Genomic DNA, 12,003 nt, shown 5'->3' with positions numbered 1-12,003 from the left:
GAAGAAATAGAATACCTAAATAATCCCATATCAGAAAAAGAAATTGAACAAGCCATCAAAGAACTCCCTAAGAAAAAATCACCAGGACCTGATAGATTCACAAGTGAATTCTATTGGACATTCAAAGAGCAACTAATTCCAATACTATACAAATTATTTTATATATTAAGCAAAGAAGAAATACTATGCAAATTATTTGATATATTAAGCAAAGAAGGAGTCGTACCAAATTCCTTTTATGACACAAATGTGGTACTGATTCCAAAGCCAGGTAGATCAAAAACAGAGAAAGAAAACTACAGACCAATCTCCCTAATTAACATAGATGTAAAAATCTTAAATAGAATACTAGCAAAGAGACTCCAGCAAGTGATCAAGAGGATCATCCACCATGATCAGGTGGGATTTATACCTGGAATGCAAGGATGGTTCAACATTAGAAAAACCATCCACATAATTGACCATATCAACAATCTAACAAACAAAAATCACATGATTATCTCAATAGATGCTGAAAAAGCCTTTGACAAAATACAGCATCCATTCCTATTTAAAACCCTGGAAAGTATAGGAATAGAAGGACATTTCTTAAAAATAATAAACAGTATATACCCAAAACCATCAACAAGCATCATATACAATGGGGATAAATTAGAAGCCTTTCCAATAAGATCAGGCATGAAACAAGGATGCCCATTATCGCCTCTATTATTTAATATTGTACTAGAAACACTAGCAGTAGCAATTAGAGAAGAAAAAGAAATTGAAGGTATCAAAATAAGCAATGAGGAGAATAAGCTATCACTCTTTGCAGATGATATGATGGTCTGCTTAAAAAATCCTAGAGAATCAACTAAGAAACTTGTAGAAATAATAAACAACTTTAGCAAAGCTGCAGGATACAAAATAAATGCACATAAACCTACCTGCCTTTTGACCCAACAAAACCACTATTGGAACAAGGAAAAAAAATCATACAGACAAAAATTTTTCATAGCAATATTACTTATGATGATATGATGGGCCATTTTATTCAACTTTCTTATTTTATGAATGAGGAAATGGAAACCCAGGGAAGTTCAATGACTTACTAGTTAAAATCATGAACTTAATGAGCATCAGAGGACAGATTTATACCTAGGTCCTTCAGTTCTAGATCAATGCTTTTCCCATTATATCACACTTCCTCTTTCAGGTTTCCCAAAACAAAATGCTCCAATCATCTTATTTTTAAACCCTTACCTTCCATCTTGGAATCAATACTGTGTATTAGTTCCAAGGCAGAAGAGTGGCAAGGGCTAGATAATTGGGTTTAAGTGACTTGCTCAGGGTCACATGGTTAAGGAAGTGTTTGAAGCAAGATTTGAACTCAAGACCTCCTATCTCTAGGCTTAGATTTCTCTCTACTGAGCCACCTAGCTGCCCTATATTTTTAAGGCATTTATAAAAATAGAATCAAGACAAAGACAGAGAGGTAAAGAAAGGGAGAGAGACATAGTGAAGTCATTAAGCAGGTGAATGGATTCAGTTCTCTTTAGAATAAAATCAGGAAAAATTTCAGAAGATGCTATCATGTAAGGAAGATGACTTGGCTGCCCAATGATCACAGGGCCATAGACTTAGAGCTGAAGAAGACCCAAGAGGTCACCTGATCCAGTTGTGTTAATCAAAAGGAAACTGAGACCCAGAAGAGTAAAAGTAATTACTCAAGCTCACATGATGGCAGAGCCAGGAGCAGACCTAAATCTTCTGAAGCTGAAACCAAATTTTTTTACATTGCTCTCCATCACCTCCCCCAGTAGACTCATCAATCCAAATGTAATGCCATTCTATCCAGATGAAAGCTGAAAAGGTTTTCTTATTTGTTTTTCTTATCTTGCCTTTAACTCTCCTGGGTCTATATGTGGGAAAGAGGATAGAAAATTACTTTTTTTTATATTTTGGACTTTTCCGTCCAATGCTCATTCCCTTATAGCTAAGGAAATTTACTACATGGAATATAATCAAATAGTAACTGCCAAACATAAAAATCAAAGAACGATGGAAAGAGGTGGGGTCGTGGAGTCATGGACTTGACACTTTTGTATAAAGTAATGGAGAAATCCCCACCCTGCCCCCTGACAACCCTGACTCCAGCACTAATCACATATTTAAAACATTACAGAAAGAAAAGATTCCAGTGTTATAAAACCCATATGTATTCATGGGGAAGGGAGGAACTTGCTAAGATTGGCTTGGCCAGGAGAAGGATCACTTCTGTCAGAAAAGGAGAGAAGGGGAAATGACTTATGAAATATACAAATTGTGATATTCCAAAACTACTGACTTTTTGCTCAGCAGCTCAGACATGTCTTAACAGTTTGGGCATTGTATAATAGATAGTCACAGACTTGATGAAATTATCTTTTTATCCACCAACCCTGTATCCCAAATCTTTGCTTGGAAAACAACAATAAAGTTAATTCGGGTCAACAAGTACTCATTGAGGACCTGTTAGGCGTCAGGCATTATTAAAGTAGAAAATGTGAATTTTAGAGAGAATTTGGACTGCACCATGATATGCAGTAAATCATCTGCATTTTTATGAAACAGGAAGCCAGGCATATTAATGGAACCCTTAGAAACAGGAAGTGTTGGGGCATGTTTGATTTTTCAATTGGGTTACTTAGGCAGGCTTCGTTAACACCTTATTAAAAAAATGAGCTCCTCCTTATTTCCTTAATGGAAAGTGCTAAGAGTCATATTTTAGAAGGCTCTGTATCAGCTGGAGGCATTCTAAAATGTCTTTTGTCCCACTAACCTTTAATCCAAGGAGGCAAATCATCTGGATAATTGAGATGAGAAAGTTTACTCCCCCACATCATTGATTCTCCCCAACCTCTTTTCCCCCTAGATAATCAGCTTCATTTATCCAGATGGTTTGTCCGTTGTAGATCTCATCTAAAGGCAGATTATGTCCCTTCAAAACTGTTGACATAGAAAAGGGTTGGAGGGTCCTATTTATTAACTTTCAGTCTGTATTTCTTGGAAATGTTCAGCTAGACCCTCAGCCCAGCCATCCACGATGCTGGCCATGTGAAACTTCAGAACACACAAAATCTTCGGTGTCTGTGCGGCTGTCACTTTTCTCAGCAATATAATATTAACTAAAGGATGGGATGAACATGGAAACATTCTGGAGCCTTTCCCTTTCTTGTGACCCTAACAAGCCACAGCTGTATCCAGGGGCCTGTCACTGAGGGAAGCTTGTCCTGTCCTCTCACAGCAACCTTTTTCAATCAGATCAAAAGGAAATAGATGAGGCAGAAGGTTTTATCATCAAAGCCAATAGAAATCTGTGGGAACCAATATTTCCACCTAGATTGCTTCAGTCTAATCAGACTGAAAAGGTTTTTCTCTGGTACGAAAGGAGTTGTTAAATCAGCCCATTTGAGAGTTTAGTCATCCCGACAAATTGGGTGGCTCAATGAGTTTATCCAAGAAAATGAATATGGTGTCAAAGGGGTTTGTGCCCCCTGAGCATGCTTTGCGAAGCTGCCAGCTCCTTCCTGCACCATTGATTTTCAACATTGAGCTAAATTTCCACCCGAGACTGTTTACTTCACACTTTTACTGCAAATAGCACCCGCCAACAATTTCATGAATGAAACCCAATCTTCTACTAGATTGCCTTTTAAGAAATTGCTAGGCTGAGTGAAAGAGTATTCTGTCATTCTAGGGAGAAGGTAAATAGAAATGTGTCATTCTGCAGCCATTTAAAAATAAATATTTGGCTTAATTACCTCATCAAAGGGCTCCGTTGCAGTCTGAATTGTGTGGTCTTTCAATGGACTGATTTCACTGTTCCACCTTTCATCTAACTGATAGATTCAGAGAGAGCACAAAGAACCCTGTAAAACTTCCTTTTGCATTCTCAAACTCATTTTATATGCTTCAGCATCTCATTTTACTTTAATACTATGTTCATCATTAGCTCCTGCACGAAGATCTGAAGTTACCTAAAAGGAGATTATTTTTAAAATAATATTAATAGGAACATTATCCTCTCCTGCCTGAACTGCCGTAATAACCATCCATCCAGTCTCTTACATCTAAACTCATTTCTCCTTGTCTTTAACACCACTGCCAGATTGATTTTCCTAAAATTCTGCTTTCATTATGGGAGCCTCCTCAATAAACTTCCATGGCTCCTCCTTGCTGATAGGATCAAAGCCAAATTGATCTTTCATCCTAGTTCCTTCACTATCTGAATCTAAACCTACTTTTCAAGCATAATCTGATATTTTCCCTTTCATATGGTCTACCCTGCAGCTAGATTGCTTGCTCCACTTATCGTAACCTAAACATATCCCATGCTTTCTTGTTTCTCTGCCTTTTTTCTTTACATTACTAATAGATGGACTATGACCAAAGCCAGCTTGAACCAACTCACTTTAACCAACTCATTTTAACCAATTGTTAAAATTTCAGGGTCAGTAAATGCTAAAAATCAAGGATTGATTTTTTTTTGTTTTCTTGATTTCTTAGACTTGGGAAACTGATAGAGAAAAAATCAATAGTGCAGATTAAATTTTAACATATGTCACATTTTTGGAGAGTTGATTGTTAAATATTTACCAGCACACCCAGTGAATTGGTCCTTCTGGAATGGTACTAATTTTATCAAACTTTCTCTGGTGAATGAATGAATGAAATATTTATTAAATATTAACCATGTGGAAAGCACCATACTAAATTTTGGAGATATGAGCTCAAAATGAATCTTTTTAGCCATAGAATTCTCTTTCTCTTTTATTCTCAAAGCACTTTTTATTTTTTTACTGTGTTCTATGGTCATCACTATACCTATTGTCTCATAGGTTCTCAAACTGTAAATAGTCATAGTAGTTAGCTTAGAGTCTCCAAATGTGTAGATCTCCTACCCCAAGGATGAGGGGCTTAACTTCTGAAGGTCTAAGATATAGTGATCCAGGTCTGGAATGGAGTATGCTGGTCCCTGTAGTGTGGAGTGTCAGCAGTGTCAGGAAGAGGCAAGATGGCCTGTTCACACTTAAATAGGATGAGGTAAATCATGGGTGAGGGTCTTAGGGCCTTCTAGATTTGGTGGAATAAATGGTACACAATAAGTTCATGACACAATAAGAGTAGAATTCAGATCCCTTGATTTCCAGTTTAATATTCTGCTACTTGGAAGGTTCAAAAACCATTGTGTTAATTATAAGTATCTCTTCCACATCTTGACTTTCCCCACTGGGCTTTCAATATATTGTGGATTGATAAAATAAATTAATTGGTAATTTTGGGGGAGTTTTGTGGAAGCCTCAGATAGCATGTGAAGAACAGCAAATGACAGAAAAAGTTTAAAACTCAGAAATGCATAAAATATATGTATAGTATTAAATAATACCAACATTTTAAAATCTTTTAATATCATTAATATACACAATTATTTAAGTTAAATTAAAATGTTAAAGTTTGTATAAAGAACAGGAAAGCCATATAACACACAAAGGCTAGAGAGGTAGAAATATCTTTAAAAGCTTAGCAATTTGTAAATGCATATAAGGTACTCTCAACACCTTATGATAGAAAAAAGAAAAATTTCAGACTTCTTCTCTGGTACAAGGATGGGCAAAACAATTTTGTGTGGATTTTCCAGATTGTGGGTCACTGCACCTCTAACCTCCACAATGTGGAAGGGATACCTATACTAAAGAAACTCTTAGCAACTAACCAAAATGCATGTTCTACATTTTTTCCAGGACTGTGATTACATTGATGAATGGCAACTTTCTGTATGGAAACTCCTTCCATTGATTCAGGGTCTTAGTGAACTAAGACAATGAGAATTCCACAAATGGCAATATGGCAGCAGAGCCAGTGTGTGATATGCAAGATGAAGGACTTGAAACCAGATCTTCCTGACTTCAAGGCTATCTATCATCTAATATACCCTAATGCTTCTCAAATTATTGTCATAGACCTCAAATAATTATAGATGCAACACAATGCAGAGGCTCTAAAGGATGTGTTTCTACAGGTCTGGTACCAGGAAAAAAAACATACATGGAGTTGTTCTTTAGAGTTCTCACAATTTTTTTTTGCAGTGGTCTCCTCTCCCATTAGGGTGCCCATCCTTTTTCAGCCACCAGGTGCTCATCTTATTCCCTGGCCTGTCAATCACCTCCACCATCTTCCTGCTGGTACCCTGGACTCCCACTTCAGAGTCCCTCAGCCCTACAGACCAGCTTTTTCTTTATCTTGCCTGGACCAGGCTCTATACCATTTTTGGGGCTGATCTATTCTGTGCTGCCTCTGCTGGGACCTTCACTTCTGTTTCCTCTCTTTTGGTAACCTAGATTTTGCTTTGGGTCTTTTAGCACTTATAGGTCTGCTTTTTTTCCTTCTCTTGCCTGGCCCAGGCCACCATACCTCTATCCAGACTACTTATTAGCTTGCTTTTGTGTTTTCTTCTCCCATAAGAATGTGAGCTTTTTGCAGCCAGGGATTGTTCTACTTGCTTTCATTTGTGTGCCCAGTGCTTAGCAAAGTGCCTAGCTTTGGGGGCAGCTCGGGGCCTCAGTGGAGAGATGGGAGGTCCTAGGTTCAAACCTGACCTCAGACACTTACTGTAGTCAGCACTTAAAATACTTTCCCTTTTCTTTCCCTCCCCTCTGTCTCTGTCTCTGCCTCTGTCTCTATTCCCCCACTCTCCTTTCGTTCTCTCTCTCTCTCTCTCTCTCTCTCTCTCTCTCTCTCTTTCTCCCAGTCTTCCCCTCCCCCTTTTTCTCTCTGTCTCTGTCCCTTGCTTTCTGTCTCTGTCTCTGTGTCTCTGTCTGTCTGTCTCCCTCCAACCTGCCATTATTGGACAAAGAATAGGTACTCTGCCTATCTATCTCTTTCTAGCACCTTATGCATTGTAATAATAATGATGATAATGATGATTATATTATTTTGTACAATATTTAAGTAGCACTTACTATGTGGCAGGCACTGTGCTAAGTGCTTTATAATTATCTCATTTGATCCTAACAACCCCAGGAACTAGGTGCTATTATTATCCCCATTTTATAGATGAAGAAATTGAGGCAAACAGAGGTTAAGTGACATTTTCAGGGCCCCTTAGCTAGTAAATATCAGAGTCTAGATTTGATTTTTTTCTTTTTTTTTAAACCCTTAACTTCTGTGTATTGTCTTATAGGTGGAAGAGTGGTAAAGGGGGCAATGGGGGTCAAGTGACTTGCCCAGGGTCACACAGCTGGGAAGTGTCTGAGGTCAGATTTGAACCTAGGACCTCCTGTCTCTAGGCCTGATTCTCGATCCACTGAGCTGCCCCTCTAGATTTGATTTTAATTCTTGACTCCAGTTGTAGTGTTCTAGAAGAGATAGGAATAGGAATTGGACCTGTGATTTTGCTGGTATAGGAAATTGCAAAATGAGGAAATTCCTTCTATTGATGCAGTTTGGCACCTTCTCTGCAATTTATAGTCTTAGAGATATGCTTAGAGAACTAAGAAGTTAAGTAGCTTGCTTAGCAGCTAACATGTATCAGAGGGAAGGATATGAATCTATATCTTTCTTTTTTTTAAGTCCAACTCTGGAACTAGGCATTTAATAAATGTTTGTTAAATTAAATTTCATCTTCTTTCTAGTCTATCAAAATATCTCTATCATGTACTATTCTCTCTGAATTTTGTTATTCTCACTCACCTGTAAGATTGAATTGTTGTGTCAGGATATTAATGTCTAACAATAGCTTTGAGTTATTTTCTCCAGAGGTATTATAGTTTAACATTTAAGGGAATCATGCCTTAATCCAATCAAATCCAATGAACATTTTTTAACTGCCTACTACTTGTCAGGCATTGTGCTAAGTGCTGGGTTTACAATTAATAAAGAAGGGCCCTGCCCTCAAGGAGCTTACAATATAATGGGGGAAAATAACACTCAAAAGGAAGCAGGACAGGGGAGAGTCGTGCCTTGGTCTGTCTGTCTGTCTCTCCCCCCACCCCCTTCATCTTGTTCCTTGGAGTTAAGACTAGGCAGAGCAACAGAAACAAAGTAGAGAGAGAGCTCAAACATCCATTTTCTGCCCTCTAAAAAGGAAATTATTGGAAGGAGTTTGGTACTGTACCCTCCCCATCTTCAATAGAAGCAAGAGGAGACTGAAGGATTTTAAGGCTTCCGTTAGCTGTGTAGTGATGAGATTAGAAATGATGAGCTTCACCTGGGAGAGGCATCTTGTTCAGAGGAGTAGAAATCAGGCAGACAAGCAGATAGAGAATAGAATGAGGAATGAATGTCTAAGGTAAAAAGAAGAGAATTATGGTAGGCTAGTAGGGAAAGACATTTGGGTGGCAGGTAGGTTCTTTCATCATTTTATCATCAAATTATACCACATATTTCAGAAATAGAAGGAATAGAAGGCCCGATTCCCTTAAATGTTAAAATACAGTATCTCTGGAGAAGGTAACTCGAAGCTATTGTCAGACATTAAAATTCTGACATTCTATTCAATGGCCCAGATGCCCGAGAATAACAATTCAGAGAGAATAGGAGGATAGATATATTCTTGATAGATTGGAGGGGAGATGAAATTTAATTAAACAAACATTATTAAGTGCCTAGTTATAGAACTGGACTTAAAGTCAGAAAGGCATGAATTTAAATCCAACACTCTCATTTTACATAGATGGAAACTGAGGCTCACAGAATGTCAAGGACATATTTAAGGTCATACAACCAGCAGTAGAAATGAGAGGTCACTTACTTCATGAACAGGTAAGGCTAGCCTAAGCTTGTATTTCTCTTTACATCAAGGAATTTAAAACTGATTTTAATTATAGATCTTAACATCCTTATTCATGATAAAATGATCAAGAGAAATAGCTGGGATCAAAAATAGAACAATCAGGTGTTGACACATAGTTAATTTTTGGAATGCTAATTAGAAACTTGTTGATTATGTTTATGGACAATAATATACTCATATCTCTCTTTTTTTTTTAACCCTTACCTTCTGTCTTGGAGTCAATACTGTGTATTGGCTCCAAGGCAGAAGAGTGGTAAGGGTGGGCAATGGGGGTCAAGTGACTTGCCCAGGGTCACACAGCTGGGAAGTGTCTGAGGCCAGATTTGAACCCAGGACCTCCTGTCTCTAGGCCTGGTTCTCAATCCACTGAGCTACCCAGCTGCCCCTATACTCATATCTCTTTGATGGTCATTGTTGAGAATGAAGTTTACATGTTAAGTCAAATTAAACTATTTGAACTGTGTTTCATGAAAATCTCTCTAACATGTCTTTTAAAACGGTGCAGAGAATATAATTTAACTCTTTCTGGCTTTTTTGTTTATGGACAAGGTCTATAATGGCAGAAAAGGATCTTTGAGATCTCAAACTTTTCTTTTTATTTTACTTTATTTTGGGCCCACATGATATTTCTTGTTATTAACATCATTATACTTGGAGACATAAGTAAATCACAAACCTCTAAGAGAAAATTCACTCTAAGTCAGGTGATCTAAGAGAAAACTTTGCCTGTACAAATGGTTGGCCAGGGTGAGTTTTGACTGCATGAAGATTGTCCTTCAGGAATATGGTAGAAAACTTGTCAAAAATAGATTCGCCAGCCATAAAGCCCATGAGAAAGATGGGATGAGCCTGAGGCTGGAACATGTTTTTTATCTCTTAGATCCCCAGAAAGGCAATATGAAAATAATACACAAATTTTTCAATTAAAAATATGAAGAAGTTGAATTTCCTCAATCTACCAATATAAATGACTAAATTTAAAATGCCAATTGTCTCTAAACCTGTTTCCTCATCTGGAAAATTAGGTGTTTGGAAGTCTTTCTAGTTCTAAAACTATGATCCTACCATTTTATCAGCACCAAGACTTAAAATATTAATGGAACCATATTTAGACAGAAATCTTCACTACTTTGTATAATCCTACTGGGGTGAGTTTGTTCTAAAACTTAGATTCTTCTTGGTCTAAGAAGAAGTTCTTGGTCTTACTGTGGTCTCCAGGAGAATGTTCTTTTTGGGCAGACCGGTAAAGTGTTGGTCTTACGGAGGAGATGACATCAATTTCAATGCTGCAATTTCTCCAATGAAGTCATCTCATTGGAAATGTTCTTGGTACCATTTTCTGTCATACTGCTTCCTGCCAGAGTGGCATGTTAACCTGATTTTACCTCCTTGACTCCAGAAAGAAGGAGGTCACTGGAAAACTCTACCTCCTTCATAGTAGTTGTTGGGGAATCTGGTGTTGAGGAGAGAGAAAGCCACCACCAGAGCCAAAAGTATAAAGACAATGAGGACCTTCCTCCGAATAGTGTAGATTGGATGAAGTAGAATAGTCAAAGAATAATAAGAATTGTAATAATATCAATGATGATAATAATAATAGCTGGCATTAATTTGGCAACTTAAGGCTTGCAAATCCCTTTATGTGTGCCATTTATTTTTTTAATTTAAATTTATTTGTTACATTAAAAAACACAGGTAACTCCCTCCCTCCATTTGCCCATCAGAGAAAGCATTGTTTATCAAAAAGATATGTGTATATATAAAAACTATGTCTACTTGTTTCTATTTATCAATTTTTTCTCTGAAGGCAGACATACATAATTCATTCTTCAAATAATATTTCTGTCACTATACATAATATTTTCTTGGTTCTGTTTATTTCACTTTTCATAATTTCACGTAGATCATTCCATGTCATTTAAAAAACTAACTTGCTCTGGGGACAGCTAAGTGTCTCAGTGGCTTGAGAGCTGGGCCTAGATAAGGCAATTTCTGGGTTCAAATCTGGCATCCAACATTTCCCAGCTGTGTGACCTTGGGCAAGTCTCTGAACCCCCAGTTACCTAGCCCTTATCACTCTTCTGCCTTGGAACCAATACACAGAATTTATTTTTAGACAGAAGGTAAGAGATTCAGGGTTTTTTTTAAGTCAATTAGGATATTAAATTTGGGAGCAGCTAGATGTCTCAGTGGATTAAGAGCCAGATCTAGAAATAAGAGATCCTGGATTCAAATCTGACCTCAGACACTTCCTAGCTGTAATCACTTAACCTCTATTACCTAGTCCTTACCATTCTTCTGCACTGGAACCAATATAGAGTATTGATTCTAAGATGGAAGGTAAGAGTTTTTTTTTAAACTTGTTCATCATTTCTTATAGACAGTAAATATTCTATAATAATCATATGCCACAACTTGTTTATCCATTCCCCAACTGAAAGACACCCCTTCAGTTTCTAGATCTTTGCCACCACAAAGAGAGCTGCTAAAAATATTTTAGAACATACAATTTTTTTACTTTTTTTCCATGATTACCTGGGAAATAAACCTAATAGTGATACTACTGGGCCAAAAGGTAAACACAGTTTTATAACTCTTCAGGCATAATTCCAGATAGCTCTCCAGGGGGCAGCTAGATGTCTCAGTGGATTCAGAGCCAGATCTAGAAATAAGAGGTCCTGGATTCAAATCTGGCCTCAGACACTTCACAGCTGTGTGATCCTGGGCAAGTCACTTGACCCCTATTGCCTACCCTTACCACTCTTCTGCCTTGGAACCAATACACAGTATTGATTCCAAGATGGAAGGTAAGGGTTTTAAAATATATATATTTTAGAACATATAAGTTCTTTACTTTTTTCCATGATTACCTTGGGAAATAAACCTAATAGTGATATTACTGGATCAGAAGTTAAAGACGGTTTTATAACTCTTCAGGCATAATTCCAAATAGCTCTCCAAAATGTCTGGATCAGTTCATTGTTCCACCAACATTGTATTAATGTCCCCATTTTTCCACATCCCCTCCAATATTTGTCATTTTGCCCTATTATCATTTTAGCCAATTTGATAGATGTGAGATGGTAACTCAGAGTTTTTTAATTTATAGCTCTCTAATCAATAGTGATTTAGAGCATTATTTCCATATGGTTCTCTCTCTCTCTCTCTCTCTCTCTCTCTCTCTCTATATA

This window comes from Gracilinanus agilis, chromosome 3 (assembly GCF_016433145.1).
Source record: "Gracilinanus agilis isolate LMUSP501 chromosome 3, AgileGrace, whole genome shotgun sequence".
Taxonomy (NCBI): Eukaryota; Metazoa; Chordata; class Mammalia; order Didelphimorphia; family Didelphidae; genus Gracilinanus; species Gracilinanus agilis.
The sequence above is the reverse complement of the archived record's forward strand: the minus strand, read 5'-3'. Positions refer to the sequence as shown.